We start from the raw sequence: 16,700 nt of genomic DNA, 5'->3' as shown, positions 1-16,700 counted from the left end.
ACTATATATCAAGACAACTGTTCTCTGCAGAGGATCGGCAAAGATGGAGACTGGTATTTATTCCTCCCTGAGATAAAGACTCTCTCATCTCCTAGGAATATTGGCTCAGATTGAATGAGTTCATGAGGGGAAAACCTCTAATGCAGCTGATCGGTATCAGGGATCCATCTCTGCAAACAGAGAATTTTTCTTCTTGTCAATCACATCTTACTGTCCACATAAAAACAAAAGATCTTTCATTAAAAACACTCTCATTGCCCCTAAAATATTAAACTGCAGGGGCAACATATTCTTCCTCTGAACACATAGCTTAAGTATGAGATCTGTTGTCTACCCTCAAATAATTTTGGTCAAAATAAAAAGCAGCAAAATAGTAAAGACAATGATCATAAGAAGAAGACAGAAAATGTCACTACCTTGCAGTTAATAATGAAAAATGCATTCAGTTACCAAATTTCTATGATTTCTCTGAGATCCTTATAGATAAGGTAGTTTCTGTTCTATTAATTTTATAGAGTAGGGAGCCAAAGGTCAGTGTGGTTAACTGACTTGTCTCTGGCCACATGACTAGTAAATCAAATAAACAAATACTTATTAAGTGCCTGAACCAGGAGAAAGGCAGCATGGTATAATGGAAAGAGTGTGGTCCTCTCCTGGGCTCCAATCCTGCCTCTGACTCACACAACCAGCGTGGGACTCTAGGCAAACCTTAATCTCAAAGTGGCCAGGCATCACTCTAATGCCAAGCTCCTGGGGTGTCCATCTGCACAGGGAAATGAAGTTTTTCATGGGGAGCTCCTTACCCTTTTAAAATAAATAAAGAGCTGATAAATAGAAACAAGCAAGACATAGTTTTAGAGATACAGATATCTTTTTGTCAAATGATGCCTTCTCTAGTGAGAATAGGGGAGTAGGGGAGGGAGAAAGAAGGGGAGGGAGGGAATATAGCAGGGAATTTTAATGTAACAAATATATAAGCTTAACATTTTTAAAAAAAAATAAACTCCTAGGCAGAATAATCAAAAAATAAAATAAGAAGAAATAGCATTTTTATACTGCTCTAAGGTTTGAAAAGCATTTTACAAATAACCTCATTTTTTTCCTCATAAAATCCCTGGGGGTCAGTGCTATTATTATTATCCCCATTTTATAGATGAGGAAACTAAGGCAGACAAAGGTCTTAAGTGACTTGTCCAAGATACTATAATATAGTAAGTGTCTGAGGTAAAATCTGAATTCAGGACTGCCTCATTCCAAGACGGGAGCTCTATCCACTGTGCCAAATGGGCCAAGCACCATCCTAGAATTCATAAGGCTCAAATTCTTTAAGGATAGTAAATGATATATCTAGGACTAGGACTAGGTTGGTTCCTGCAAGTGCATTATGATATAATATCAAAGGTGATCTTTTGAGACACAGTGGTCGCCAGTATCAAACTGCACATATGAGTGTATGTCTACATATACAAATTATTTTCTAAGCTGCTGTTCTAAACTGAACCCCCAGAGGCAATGCCTTGGAGAAGCTAAGTGACTCAACTCTGAATTCAGTGGGATCATTCATGCTGCTCACATACCACCCTTGCCCCCAAACATACATACATATATACATACTCACGCGCTTAGTCTTTTGCTCCAAAACTTTTGTCTCTGTATTATTTTTCTTCCCATCCCCAAAACACTCTTTTCAGGTGATGATTCCCCTATGTGTTGTCTCCCTTTATTAGAATATAAGTTCCTTAAGGGGAAGAGTCTCCTACTTATAGTTCAGACATTGCACAATGCTTAACATACAGTAAATATTAGATTTGAAGCTTTTCTCTTTCTTTTTAACCTGGGTTCTTTGGCTGTTACACAGCCTGTGCCTGATACATGGCAGGTACTCAATAGTTATTTATTGACTGGCAATCGATGTTTTTTTAAATTCATACACTATGCAAAGAGACTTTTGGAGATCTAGAGTCCTCAATAACTTAAAAAACTCTATTCTCTATCTTTCCCCAAGAGAATTTTAAGGATTCCTTTAATGTTTTGAACTCACCAAAGAATAGTCTAAATTTTAACCCTCATTAATTACCCTCCCTTTGGGGCTGCCTTTGTCTGCAGAAATTCATAGGCTGCTATGAGCATACTTTTAAAAATTATGCAGAGAATAGTCTGCACCACTAGAGCAAACTGTTTAGCATTAAGCATGCTGACAAATAGAAATTGCTTTCTTCTCATGAACTGACCTTTTGAAGAAAAGCAGTCCCTTAAAAAAAAGCTGCATATAAAAACACTATTATAGTTATCCTGCAATTATCCACAAGTGGATTATCCATGGTTGCTTCTGTTCCAAAATCCAGCTGAGTCCCAGACTACTGGCATTAGGAACAGAACAGTGGAGTAAGTGAATGCATTCCAAGTTCCCCAATAAATGATTTTGGGGATTATCTACACCTCCAGTAGTGAAGACAATAGACAGCTGACTATAATAACTTCCTTAGAGAAAATATGGAGAATAACTGGGTCAATAAACTGGAGAATTAAAAGATCAAGTGACTATCCTAGGGTAAAATTTTCTTTATCAAAACTTCCTCTGCATTATACAAGTAATATTTGAAATCTCCCTCCCCTAAGGGTGGTGTACAACCTTAAAAAGAAATCTGTGTAAATTGTTATAAGCTTCTCAGGAGGAAGATCATGGGAAAAAATATATTTTGAATTCCATCCTGATCATTTTGTTTTTTAACCAGATTTGTAATTTCATTGCTGTAGAGAATTCTCCAGAAGGAAATTCTCCCTACTAATACAAATTGGCAGTTCTGCTGCAATGCATAGTCTGCCCATCATTAATGATAAAGGCTGAACCTGTTTTGGATGAGGAGTTCTGGGAAAAAGAAACTCTCTCACTGAATGCACGTTGGCATTCATCTGCAATTTAAAGCTTTAGAAATATGCCTAGAACACTGAGATTAAAGGAATTGCCAAAGGTCATACAACCAAAATGTCCAAAGTAGGAGTTGATTCTTCTTGGCTCTAAAGTTGGTTCTCTACATATACAGTATTGAGCTCCCAATTATTTAAACAAGTGTAATAGGTCCATGGAATACAAAAAGGTCATAGGCTTATTCTCCTGTCTAGAATTAGACTCTGCAATTTTCTTCTCATGTAGTCTCAAAAACCCACTCTCCTTAGTTTTTATTTCAGTCACAGCCTTTTTCTTTTTAAAAACATTTTATTTTCCCAATCATATGTAATAACAATCTTGTACATTTTCCAGAATTATGATTTCCAAATTGCCTCCCTCTGTCTTTTCTGTCCCCTCTCCCTGAGATGGTAAGCAATTTGATTTAAGTTTATATATATATATATATGTATATAGATCTATATATGTATATATATATACACACATATATAATATATACATATATACTATCTTAAAAAACATCTTACATATATATACACACATACCATCATTCAAAAGCTATTTCTATATTGGTCATGTTGTGAGAAAATAATCATTTGAGACCCAAATCCAAAGATAAAATCGCACTAATAAAGTATTTTTATTATATTTTATATTATATATTATATTATCATATTATTATATGAAAAATAGTATGTTTCAATATGCATTCATATCACATCAGTTCTTTCTCTGGAATTAGAGAGCATTCTTTGGTCATTAGTCCTTCAGAATGTTCTTGGATGACTGTATTTCTCTGAATGGCTAAGTCTTTCACAGTTGATCAATGTTACGAAATTGTTACTGTGTACCATATTCTTCTGGTTCTGCACATCTCACTCTGCAACAGTTTCATGTAGGTCTTTTCAGGTTTTTCTGATATCATCTTGCTCATCCTTTCTTATAGCACAATAGTATCCCATCAAAATCATATGCCACAATTTGTTCAGCAATTCCCTAATAGATGGACATCCCCTCATTTTCCAATTCTCCGCCACCACAAAAAAAAAAATAGAGCTGCTATGAATCGTTTTTGTGCAAACAGGTCCTAGGCATGGCACTTCCTACCTCAGTGATAACCTATACATTAACATTTGCAAAAGGTGCTTTTAAGAATAGCAGATTAAATGACTTTTCTGCACTGAGCACAAGGAATGAATCATTTAGCAAAGCTCTGCACACATCCTGAGCTCATTAAATGATTTAATATAATGTTAGTTGGGGGGTTTTTGGAGAGGTAAACGGGATTCCTTTTGGTATGAGTCCTTTATACATGTAGTAAAAAAACTACATGATTTTCAAACAGTGATTTATATAGTGGCCCTTTCTTTCATTATGACTTTATTATATAATAATATATAAAAATAATATATTTATTATATAATGGCCACTTTATCATACTTCCCCTCTCACCCCTTTTGAGTTGGGATAATATATCTCATGGGGCTGAAACACTAAGAAAGCTTGAGACAAAATTTTCAAGAGGAGCAGTTTGGTTGGCATTTTAGGTCTCAATCTTGGTACCCTCCAATGAGGGTAAATTACATTGTACCTCTCCAACTCTCTCCCTATGGCTTCGATTAGAAACGCCTCTTTCCTTTCTCAAATAATGGCATATTATTTCTGGGTCCTTTCAGCAGCTGCTGGAGTTCACCTCAGGGCAGTAGTAACATTTCAAGGGTGAAAGATGTGCCCCCATAATAATGAAATATAGAAGGACAGAATGAAATAACTAATTGTAGACCTGGTCACTCAGCTTGAAGTTACTTCCTTAAAAATGGGAGTGGAGGGGAGGAAGGTAGTAGTGGAGCCAAAACCAAAGGTTTTATTTATTATTTTTCTTTAATTTAGGAGACATAAGAGTTCTTTGCCCATGATCCACTCTGTTCAACTTCAAATGAATTAGGAAAGTTAAATCCTGAAGGCCAAATAAAAGTTCAGGGCTACAAAGTAAATTTGAGATATGGAAGTAGCATTATTAATGTAGTCAATGGAGTCAGCCAACTAGGTTTGGGGAAAAGGCCAACATCTAATAAGGCTATCTGCACTGATCAATTAACCAGGTAATTACACTACACAAAGATATAGATAAAGCAGACACAACCTAAACTGTCTGTCCCTTTTTGGCATATCTTCTTTTAAGTCAATAATTCTGGTTGAGTTCAACTCCTTTGGTTTGTAACCAAGCAAGCTGATACTCCCCAGTTTGTATCCCTTGGAGGAAAGAGAAGAGAGGAGGAAAGAAGAGGAATTAACAAGGCTTAAAGTTAGCTTTGAAGGTGATTTGAGCATCATCTACTTGCAAGCTACTACAGCTTCCAAGGGATTAATCCATCTCAGTGGTGACCTAGAGACTCAAGGAGAGTGAAGCTCGCTGATTCATTTTTATGCTGTTGTTTATTGTGAACTTTATTTGTAGGCAATTCAGCAATTGCTCCAATATTGCGCTTTTATTAACTTATGTGTAAAAATGTACATGTGCGTATATTTGACAAGTCATTCACACAGGACAAACCATTTACACTTTATATTTATCTATGTGCACATATTGTGTTTAGTCCTCAGTGTTGTGCTTGTCCTGCTTTTTGGAGTTAAACTACACATTTTGAGTGTCCTCATAGACTTCCCATTGTTACTGGAAAGTACTAATGGGGCTTATCAACTTCTTATTTTTCAATATTGACTAGAACCACTCACCATAATAAAAAAATCTGCATGTGGGAGCTATAAATAGATTTCCCAGAGAGAGGAGAGAAGGAATGTATCCATTAAAAGTGAAGTCTTTTAAAATCAACTAAATCAAAATCTAAAATTTCTACACTGAATATAAAACAGGAATAAATATACTGGATGATTTCTAAGGTCCCTTCCAAATCTAAATCCAATGGAAAACAGAGCTTTTATAAATAAGTCTTTATCATGATAATAAAAATATGAAATGAGAAAAATAAGACAAAACCACATCAACATTTCCATTGTCTCTCAGGAGAAACCAATATTCTCTTTAGGAAGGTCCACAAAAACTTTTTCAACTCTCAGTGGAAATCCCAAATGCAAAATTTCCAACATCACTAAGGACAAGTTAGATGCTGTTTGATATTATGAGGAATCTATAATCTTTTTAGTGAGAACTCTTTTTACCACAGCAGATCAGAATATCTTTGAAGTCTGTGGCATCCTTGTCAATAATCTTCTATAAATCTTCCATAAAGGAAGCACAGCCATATTAGGACTGTCATTCTGTTATTCTTAACTTCCCCTACATGAATTTACTGTATCTTTTCTAGTTTTGTGTGGCTCTGATGATGGCTTTTAACCATTACTCAAATAGAAGACATGTTAGGTATATGCTGTGACTTCCTTGCATGTACCATTCATCTTCCCATTCTCTTTTACATCATGTGAGATTTTATTCTTTTGAGAACAAGGTGTTTGTTCCAGGACTCAGAGCTATATAATATTGCCAGAGAATTATTTTTTCAATTTAATTTTTTTTTGCTTGAGACTTAAACTTCCTATATCTCCCTCTCCCTCCCTCTCCTCTGAGCAGTTGAAAAGGCATCATTGGATCATAGATCTATATAAAACTTTATTGTGTATGTTTCTATGTATCATTTATTTTTCTGGAGGTTGACATTCAAAATTGTTCTTCAAACAAGATTTTTGTTGCTATATCTAATATTCTCTTGGTTCTTCTCATTTGACTTTTCATAATTTCATTTAGATCTTTCCATGTTTTATTTTAATTAACCTGTTAATTATCATTTCTGAGTGCACAGTAGTATTATATCACAACCATATGCCACAATTTATTTAGCCATTCCTCAACTAATGGACATTCTTTCAATTTCCAGTTCTTTGCCACCCCATAGAGAGCTGCTATAAATATTTTAGAATGTATGTTATTTTCCTTTTTCCCTGATCACCTTAGGAAACACACCTAAGAGTGGTTTTGCTGGGTCAAACATGAAGAGCAAAAGAGTTTGAAATCATAAAAAATGCTATGTAATTTCTAAAATGCAATCAAGCCTGATCTATTATTTAATGCCAACTCAGTGCTTTTTCTGACACATATAATGGAATTTAAATACACACCTACATGTGTGCATACAAACTAATGCAATGGAATCTACAACTACCTGCTATGACCTAGATAATATGTGGTTTTTCTTTATTTTTCCACTGAGTCTCCTTCAAGTGATATAAATCTTATTTAGGAAGTTTTATACTATTCTAGGACCTTGGCGCAATTAGCATGTCATCAACCACTAATAGGTGCCTTTGGGGAACATCATCATGGATAGGAATTATATTTGGATTTTGCTCAGAGAAAGTCTCCTTAATACTGGTCAATAACACTCCTGGCTTTTTATCTCTATTGATATCAACATGCAATGTTGTTATATCTGTCATCCTTTTATATGACAAGCATTTGCAAGGGAGACACCTTTTTGAGAGAAGTCTTTAATGGCTGCACATTTTGTCATCCTGAGCCTAATATTTTTCAAGAATTTATTTTTAAAAGATGGACACTGCAGTATCTTGCAGTCTCTATACCTCTTGCTTGTGTAATTATAAAGATGGGGTCTGTTGTAGAAAATCACCTGTGAACACCTGGCAATTGCCATCCTAAGTTCTGATCAAGTTTATTTTTGATGTGTGGCATAAACTATTACATGGGTCAATGGCTGCAAATGTCTCCTGGATGCCTTTGAAAGGTGAATAAGAATATCATTTAGATTGTTCCCTTTTCTTTGAAAAAACTTCCCTTCTTTGAGATTACTTGAAAATAAATTATTATTAATAGTAGCAGCAGTTCACATTTTTTCAAGTTTACAAAGTGCTTTATTTATATTACTTCATTTGAAATTCACAACCCTACGAAATATTTGCTAGTAGTATCCCCATAGAATTGAATAGAGTCTTGGGAATTTAAATGACTTCTTTAGTCGCAAAAACTCTTAAGTATTTGAGATCTTCCTGTCTCCAAGTCCAATGTTCTATCTACTACATCAGTGGTTTTCAAAGATTTTGGTCTCAGAACACCTTCACATTATTAAAAATCATTGAGGACCCTAAAGAGCATTTGGTTATGTGGGTTATAACTATTTTATGATAATATAAATTAAAACATCTTAGTATTATTATCAGAATGGTTTTTAACATTAAAAACTTCCTAAAAGGGTCTGGGGAATCCCCATTTTCCTGTGCCACATTTTGAGAACTATTGCACTACACCATACTGCTAATCTTAAATGACTTTAAAACTATGTTCTCAAGCACAGGTATCTTCAGATAGCCTTTATATACAATTAATGAAATCTAGCCAGCTGTTTTTCCCAATTAAAGGCCATTGACATCTCCTTATATGTTGACACTATGAGGCTGAGTCCAAAAGTCTGAAATAAAAATAAACATACACATGCCAAGAGATATGTTCCTGACAGTAGCTACTTGTTGTCTTGCAATTTAAATTTCAATATGATTTAGTAACGGCAATATTGTACAATGATCAATAATCAATGACTTCCATCTCCAGAGAAAGAACTGATTGGAGTCTGAATACAGATTGAAATATACATACTTTCTTGTCCATTTTATTTTTCTTGGGGGTTTTTGTCTGTGTTTTCTTTTGCAACATGGCTAATAAGGAAATATATACATAACTGCATATATATAATCTATACCAAATTGCTTGCTTTCTCAAGAAGAGGGGGAGGGAGAAAATTTAGAACTCAAAAATTGTTTAAATTAGTATTAAAAATTGTTTGCACATGAATCAGGAAAAAAATTTAAAACAAAGTGGAAAAAATCTATATGTTGGCTTTACTGGACCATATGCTAAGCTTTATATAGACACATTTTCTTCCTCAACAGCTTTTTGATGTTTTTAGGTGACAAGAACCTCTATACTATATTTGTAGAGTCAGTGTGGCTTAATAGAGTACTAGTCTTGAAGTCAGTAAAAGTTGACATCTTGCCTGACATTTATTAGATGTATGAATCTGGACAAGTCACTTAACTTCTATATATAATGGCTAATTCTTAGATTTATAAGTCATCTATGTACTCATGTATCAGCTAACTATTGGAACTTTCATAATGAACCATGTAAAAAACTTTATAATTATTTGTCTGCATTGTATTCCCTGATTTTCCATCTAGGAGAAGAATATCAACTTCTTGAGAACAGAAATTATTTGGTATTCATCGCTGCATCCTTGTGCCCAGGGTGTTACACACAGTGTTTCAAATACAATAGGCATTGAATAATCATTTGTTAAATGTATTTGAATTTTAATATAGGAAAGAACTGGATAACAGAGTACTCATTTAAGAAACAACTGTCCAATTTGTCATATTAACTAATTAGAGGAAAGATCAAAATCAATAGCAAAGAAAGAATAAAGATGTGAAGACATTCTGCTTATGATTATGGAGGCTCCTTGGGGCAGCTAGGCAGCACAATGGATGGGGCTCCAGTCCTGGAGTCCAGAAGACTTGGGTTCTAGTCAGGCCTCAGACACTTCCTAGCTGTGTGACCCTGGTCAACTCACTTAAACCCAATTGCTTAGTTCTTGTTGCTCTTCCATCTTAGAACTGCTTATGAGATAGAAGGGAAGGGTTTAAAAAAAAAAAAGAAGAAGAATCATAGTAACTCCAATCCAACCTATTTTAGTAAACTCTTTGATTCTGGGAAAAAAAGGAAATGTACAAACTTAAATATATTGGCTTTATCATGACTTGTTAGTGAAATTGAACCAATACAAAATAATTTATCTCCTTTCTACATAGTTTATCTCCTTTCTGAAAGGAGAGGCAGGCCAGCCAAAGGGAGCACTGACATTTAAGTTCAAACTCATTGGCAAAACTGTAGAAGAAGCAGCAACATGACAAATAATGACTTCACAAAAAAAACTGTTCATAAAGCAATAACATCATTTAAAATATATAAGGTGAATCAAATAAAGTTAATGAAATATGGCCTTGAGAAGTCTTTAGAGGATCTGTTTGAGTAAATAAACTGATGAATGATTTAGAATGCCTGTAGGTTGTAAACAAATGTTTTTAAATTCTTCAAAGGGCTTAAAACTAGTTTGTTGTCTAGAATTTTCTCTTGCAATTTTACTCGTCTGTTAAGAAAACCTTTATTTAACAGAGATAAAATTCATCCCAGCCTGTCTGAATAAGCATACCTCAATTAAGAGAGTTCAATTAATCAAGTCAACAAGTACTCATTTAGTAACTACAGGAGGTATCCAAAACTGCACTTCTACACCATGGGAGATACACAAGAAGCATTCAGCAAGGTCCCTGTGGGGGAGCAGAAAGAGCATTCATCCAGGAGTGGAGCCTGATCAATCATGAATCAGCTATGTGACATTTCCAAATAATTTTTATATTTATTAGATCACCTCAAATAATTCAATATAACTGAACTCATAATTATCTCTCAGCTTCCAGTTTCCCTTGGCACCACCATTCATTTCCACCTCCAAGCACCTCGCTCAAAACTTCATGTTGTTTTTGATGACCCCCACATCTAGTCACCAATACTATCACAATTTCTTCTATGTTCATCAGTTCCTTTTTTAATCTTTTTAGGCTATTATCCAAGTTGAGGTCCTTGTTACTACATGCCCAAACTATGACAAAAGCCCAAGTCGTTCTCTTTGCATCCCCCTGGTCTTTCCCCACTTTGATCTGTCATGTACACTAGTGACAGATTAATCTTCCCAAAATATGCCTTTATTTAGCTCCCCTACTCAAAAACTCTCACTGGTTCACTATGGTTAAAACAAAGTCTAGATTCCTTTGCTTTGCATTCAACTATCTTCACAATCAAACTGATTTATCAACCTGGTGATAAGACAAACTCTCTAAGCCAGCCATTGTCCCTGATGAACAAGTGTGATATTTTTCTGTTCACACCCCTATCCCCAGCTGCATGAGCTCTAACCTTCATTTTACTACTAACCTTCAATGCCCAATTCAAGTGCTCTACTAAGTTTTTCATGATCAATTCAATTAGAATTTCTCTCCTTAGACTTCTATTCCCTTTATCCCTCATATGATACTTAACACATATGGGCTTATGTTATACTTATTTGCATGTGTTTTATCCTCCCCCTATTTGACTCAAAGCTTCCAAAAGACAAGGAATATGCCTGAAGTGTGTTTGTTTGTTTGTTTTGCGTGTAGTAGGTGCTCAACAACTTGCTGATGAAACAAATGCAATTTGTTTTCCTATCTGTCCAATTCTCTATACAGTATAACTGTGAATACTGAATGAGATCATGTATATAAAGGATCTTTGAAAAATAGGGAAGGACAGATTTGCACGAAAATATTTATAGCCGTGCTTTTTGTGGTGACAAAGAATTGGAAACTAAAGGGATGTCCCTTGAATGGGGAATGGCTGAACAAATTATGGTATATGATGGTGATGGAATATTATTGTGCTATAAGGAATCATGAACAGGATAATTTCAAAAAAAGCTGGAAAGACCTACATGAACTGATGCAGAGTAAATAAGCAAAACCAGGAGAACATTATACATAGTAATTGCAATATTGTGGAACCATCAAATGGTTTGCTACTAACAGCAATACAATGATCCAGGACAATTCTGAGGGACTTATGAGAAAGATGTTATCCACCTCCAGAGAAAGAACAGTTGGAGTAGAAATGCAGATGAAAACATATGATTTATAACTTGCTTATTTGGGTACATGTTTTAAGGTTTAAGTTCTATGAAATTATTCACTTACAGGAATAAATAATATAGATTAAAAAATAAAAATAAATTCAATTCAATAAAAAATAAAGGATCTTTGAAAAGTACAGACCATGATATAAATAATATGGAATTAGTTCTCTAATCTAGTTTGGAATTCAACATATACTTTCATGAAACAAAATAGCACCAACCCTATCACAAACTGAATACTGCTACTGAATTTCAGAAAACAAATATTGCAGGCTAGAAAAATGTGAAAAACCCTAATGGAAGAAGTGAGATGTGAGGTAAGTCATCAAGTAAATATAACATTGGCAGGGGTAAGAGATGAGCATGCCTTGTATATAGATTAAGCCAAGCTAAGAGACTCTGTATCACTTTGAAGGGCATTAGCTCAATTTTCTTGTACAGATTTTTAGGCTATACATTAGCAGAAATCTGACAACAACCTGTTTAAAACAAGCACAGTCCTAGAGTGTATATAGCCATCATTACTAAAGGTATCATGGAACTTCACAAGTATTTCACGACTCCTACATATTGAATTAAGAAGCCAGCCTCAGCAAATGCTTAGACTAATAACTTCTAAAGACTTTTAAACAATTTTAATTAAGCAAACTTTAGCCTTGAAAACAGAAATATATGTAGACACTATTTTATGAGAAATGAATGCAAAGTAATTGGTGAATTCCCTATTTGTACTTTCCTCTGTTGAGAATCTAACCTGATAATAAGGCTTTAGTCTTAATATTTGCATACAGGCAGCTCAAGAATTTTTCCAATCGGTCATAACCTACTGTATAGTCCACACAGTGAGGCCAGTGAAAACATTTTTTTATAGGCTAGTCAAACTTGTGCACCACTTTGCCAGGCTGAAGAGGGCATGTGGCTACCACATACTCTTAAAATACTGGAAAATCTTCCACTGCAATAAACTCTAAGGCTACCAACAGTGAGCTCCAATCTGGCTAGGGGCATGGTAACAGAAGGCAATGCTAAATATGTCTTTTAGGCCTGGCTTGGAAAACCTAATTGAAGAACTGCAATTTCATCCTGGAAGGCAGTATTTCTTTCTTACAGCTTCCAACATGATTGGCTAGAAGAATTAATCACAAGGGTTTGTTTAGCTCCTGAGATCAGTCTGCTTAGCACATCATCTGTAACCAAACTCAGAATGCTTAAAACTTTCAAAGGGCATACATACCTCGATAACCCTGGTCTCCAAATTTCAGCAGTAAATGTTTTTTGTTTTTTTTCACCTGACACAATTTTCTGTCCATTCAGACTGAATAAAGCTTGTGCTGATCTCCTAATGTAACACATGATTTATTCATGGAGGGAAGGAAGGTTAAGGTCCCCTGGGTATAACAGCTTGAGCACTGAGACCAGTCTCTCTGGACTGCTTAAGCAATATCGATAGTTCACTATGACATTTGCACATCTTGGTTAATGTGGCATAACAAAAACGGTAGAACCTTTAAGCCAAGGAATTTTTCTCTCCATAGTGACCATAAGTAAAGGATGACAAAAAGTCCCAATTCTGAGCTTCCTTGAAATGTCCTAACCAAATAAGATGGATATCATTATTATCGCTCACCCATAATAACATGCTTGAAATGGTCAAAGGTAGAAGAGAAAATCTTAACTTTTTTAAAACAATCATAAAAGTAATCCCAAAGAAAGGTTAATTTTCATTTTAGGAAGAGTATAAATCATCAAAAAATATAAATCATTTATTTTTTCTCAATCCTAAAGATGATGATGATGATGATGATGATGGACAACATAATGCTTTAATGTGTTTAATGAAATTAACATAGAATACCTTTTCTAAGTCTTATAACAACTCTGAAAGGTAGGTATAGGTATGACAGGTATTCAAATCTCCACTACGCAGAGAGGGAAAGCTGAAAATTTGAGAGGTGAGGGCATAAAGTTAGTAGCGGAGATGTCATCTGAACCCATGTCTTCCTGACTCTGCCTTTCAGTTATTAAAAAGCTCCAAGCAAAATGGAAAGTATTCTTTATTCATCCAGCATGGGGGCTAGCATTCTGAATATCTCTTTTCATAAATAACTAAAGTTCAACTCTCCTTTTTTAAAGCTTTGCATTTTTTTAAAAACCCAAACTATTACAAGTTTTAATGGAAGACTTCCTAGTGAATAGAACTCAGGTGCTAGAGTGATGGATTTGGGAAGATATAAGTTTATATCCTCCCTCAGGCAAAGGCTGGGTGAACCTGGGCAGGTATCTTAACCTCTCTCAAGCCTCAATTATTTCATTTATAAAGGAAGGATGATCAAAATAGCACCTCCTTCATTCACATAGTGATTGAGAGGATTAAATTAGATACTACCTGGAAACTCTTTGCAAACCTTAAAGTGTTAGTTATTATTAATATAATGTACTATGTTTGAAGTTCTTGTTGAGTCCTTTTGGTTATGTCCAACTCTTCTGTGACCCCATTTGGAGTTTTCTTGGCAATCTTAAGATGCTCATTTTACAGAAAAGGAAACTGAAGTCAACAAGGTTAAGTGACTTAGCCAGGGTTACACTGCTAGTAAGTGTATGAGGCTGAAGTTGAACTCATGAACATGAGTCTTCCTGAATCTAAGCCAAGCATTCTATCCACGATGCCACCTAGCTACCCTGGCATTGTTATCCTACATATTAATTTACATTTCCGAATCTCCCTCTCTCTGATCTATAACATTTATTTTTAAAAGCATGTCAGAAGGATAAAGTATACAAATGTTTTATAAATTATGTATTTGGATATGTTGATTTTTAAAAATAATAAATTCAGCTAATCTTAGCATTCTCTAGGGGTGTCTAACATTAACTGCATAGAGAATGGGCTGCAAATCTTTCAATACTGTGAGCACAATAGTCGCATAAATATATCCAATCAACTATTGCAATTTCAAGTTATTCTAAAATGTCCAATTAATGAACAAGCTCACTCCTGTTCTTTGTAGGAACTGACATTAACTCGATTTCTATACCTGATGTTAGTATAAAACAAGGTGTTGCCATTGGCTGTATCATCTGGTACACATACAAATATGTACCTATTCTCAACTTTAAATTCTACTTGCCTTCCATCATAGACAATGAAGACTTTTCTTTCTTGATTTTTAAAATGGTGGGTTTTAACCAAGAATCAAAAATTCAAAAAAAGTAGCAAATCTGTCTATTTCTTTCTATAGAAATGAGCTATAGGAAACTACAAAGTAAGATCCAAAATTATAATAAGGACATATAAATCCCAAATTTCAGGGTATAACACATAACAAGGTCTCTTCAGTTGGTTGCCAAGTCAAAAAGCATTTACTAATCTCCATCTAAGTGCCAAGCACAGTATGACATGTTCCCCTTAGTTCATTCAATTCGATAAACAGTGAGTAGCTATTATGTACTCAACATTGCTGGGGAATCTCCAAGCTTACATAAGATATAATCCCTGCCTTGTGTACTCTATATTCCAACGTGCATATAGTATAGATACAAAGAGCCCCAAACTCAGAGCTAGAAGGCATGGTGGTGGCTCAGTGGATAGAGAGCCAGGCCTGGAGATAGGAGGTCCTAGGTTCAAATCAAAAGTCCTTAGACACTTTCTAGCTGTACAATCCTGGGCAAATCACTTGACCCTACTTCCCTAGCCCTTATGGCTCCTCTACCTTGGAAATAGTACTTAATACTGATTCTAAGACAGAAGGTAAAGATTTGAGGAAAAAATGGAAATGACATGGTGGGTTCAAGACATGATTATGCCAGTAACTAATAATGTGACTCCAGTCAATATCTAGGCTTCAATTTCTTCACTACAAAACAAGGTTGTTGGGCTCAATTATCTCTCACTTCTCTCCTACCTATAACATTTTGTGATTCTGCCAGAGATAACTGAAATAAAAAGTAACACACAATTAGAACAAAAAAGGTGCCAGCCAAGTATTTCCTTATTCATGCAACCTCCCCAAATTTGATGGTCAAATCATCAGTTTCAATAGTTTCATCCGTATAGTTCTCCTCCAGAAATTCCTTGATTAAGGAAAACAAGCATTGATTCAGTGCCAACTACGTGCCAGGCATTATGCTAAGTACTTTTACTAATATCTCATTTGATACTCACAATCCTGGGAGGAATGTGCTAATATTATTCCCACTTTACAGTTGAAGCAACTGAGGCAAAGGGTTTTTGCTTTTTGTTTTCATTTTTATTTTTTAAAGCCTTGAGATTCAGACTCACTGCCAAACAAAATCTACCCTTAAAGCTCTAGATTCTAGTCAGAACTTTTACTCTGTTTTCTCACCTTTCCTTAAGAGTTACTTACCCACATGAGTTTCTGTCTTTCCTTCCCCAAGGACAAACCACAAGTACTATTTCTGACTGAAAGATATTTTGTCCTATAGGAAGTGAGGTTTCTCTTTGAGGAAAAAAAAAACCAATCTAGTAAGCTTCTCAAATGAAGATTAAAGAAATATCATCTTGCTGTCTATACAACAATGCAGTATGTGTGAGAGTAGCACATTATCTGCTTTACCTTGGAATTTAGAATACCAAAAGAAGTCAGATTTCTCACATGTTGAATTTTATGTGCTAGAGGAATACAAGCTAGAAAGTAATCTGAGAAAGTGTACATTAAAGGCTACCACTCTTCTTTGAAGTAATAATGCCAGTGATGCCACCAGTAATTTGCGGATACCTTTTCTGAAATTCCATTGTGGAATTACAGCACAATGTGGTAAAAAGGGAAAGAGACCAAGTCTCAGAAATCCAGAGTTTAGATGCTGTTTCTGTCACAAACTAGCTGTGAGCCTTGGGCAAAGTCACTGGAATTCTCCATGCTTTAATTTCTTCATTTTTTCATAAAAATATGGGATGGAATGAGACTTCTGATATCTTTATCAGCTTTAAATCTGTGAAACTAACTGAACCTACTCACCCTCCATTTCTGGACTCCGTTATTCTGAATATCTTTGAAGGAGGCAAGCCTTTATCTTTTGAGGGT

At 35.1% G+C, this 16,700-nt stretch overlaps 1 protein-coding gene across 1 annotated transcript in view; it reads right to left on the bottom strand.

Annotated features, from left to right (window-relative positions):
* The window catches only part of DOCK4 (dedicator of cytokinesis 4), a 541,177-nt gene that overhangs the window by 486,967 nt on the left and 37,510 nt on the right, over positions 1–16,700 (bottom strand). The gene's annotated exons all lie outside the window — the stretch shown is intronic.

The sequence above is a fragment of the Gracilinanus agilis genome, chromosome 5 (genome assembly GCF_016433145.1).
Source record: "Gracilinanus agilis isolate LMUSP501 chromosome 5, AgileGrace, whole genome shotgun sequence".
In the NCBI taxonomy this organism is placed as follows: Eukaryota; Metazoa; Chordata; class Mammalia; order Didelphimorphia; family Didelphidae; genus Gracilinanus; species Gracilinanus agilis.
The sequence above is the reverse complement of the archived record's forward strand: the minus strand, read 5'-3'. Positions and strand labels throughout refer to the sequence as shown.